We start from the raw sequence: 983 nt of genomic DNA, 5'->3' as shown, positions 1-983 counted from the left end.
TATATATATATATATATATATAGGCCTACACACACACACACAAATAAGTTGTATACATATCTAGAATTCAAATACAATTAGTTTATTTGTATAGTGCTTTTCACAAAACATTTTTCAATATAGCTTTAAAGAAAATGCATGTTACTTTGTTACAAATAAAAAGAGAAATGTCCATATGCCACAGTATTTGTACAGTTCCCGGATAATACAAACCATATAAGTAGATTATGACTGTATTTAAGCATAAATTATGAAAGCAATGATTATAAGCATCTTACATAATACATAATTAAATATCTTACTGTCTTATGCCACTGATATGTTTTTGTTAAGTTGTTATACGAAGCTCTTAGACAACAAAAAGTTTAAAGTACTGATTTAGATGTACAGACAATTGCCGTACTGTACTGAACACTCTATTAAAACAATATTCATATTAAAACAATTGAATTACTACAAAAACAATGCAAAAGATTTGCCACTGTGCATCTTTTCTTTCCTTTTGATAAACTTTAATTTTGCTTTTTTGTGCAAAAATTATTTAAAACACTAGCCCAAGTAGCACAAGTCTCTAGTTCTAGTGCTTACTGTACGTAATATTCACTAAGCTTAAAGGGTTAGTTCACCCAAAAAGGAAAATTATGTCATCAATTAGTCACCCTCATGTCGTTCCAAACCCATAAGACCTCCGTTCATCTTCGGAACACAAATGAAGATATTTTTGATGAATTCCGAGAGCTCTCTGATCCTCCTATAGACAACAATGGAACTACTACAATCAAGGCCCAGAAACGTAGCAAGGAGATCGGTAAAATAATCCATGTGCCATCAGGGGTTCAATCGTAATTTCACGAAGCTACGAGAATACTTTCTGTACGTTCAAATCCAAGCGTAAACAACGTAGAAAACGTATCCGCGTGATGCAGCTGACACAGAACAGCATACGCTGTTTGTGTTCAGTGGATACTCTCCAAAATGGCACC

Source organism: Sinocyclocheilus grahami, unplaced genomic scaffold (assembly GCF_001515645.1).
Source record: "Sinocyclocheilus grahami isolate Dianchi unplaced genomic scaffold, SAMN03320097.WGS_v1.1 scaffold6167.1, whole genome shotgun sequence".
NCBI classification, from domain to species: domain Eukaryota; kingdom Metazoa; phylum Chordata; class Actinopteri; order Cypriniformes; family Cyprinidae; genus Sinocyclocheilus; species Sinocyclocheilus grahami.
The sequence above is the reverse complement of the archived record's forward strand: the minus strand, read 5'-3'. Positions refer to the sequence as shown.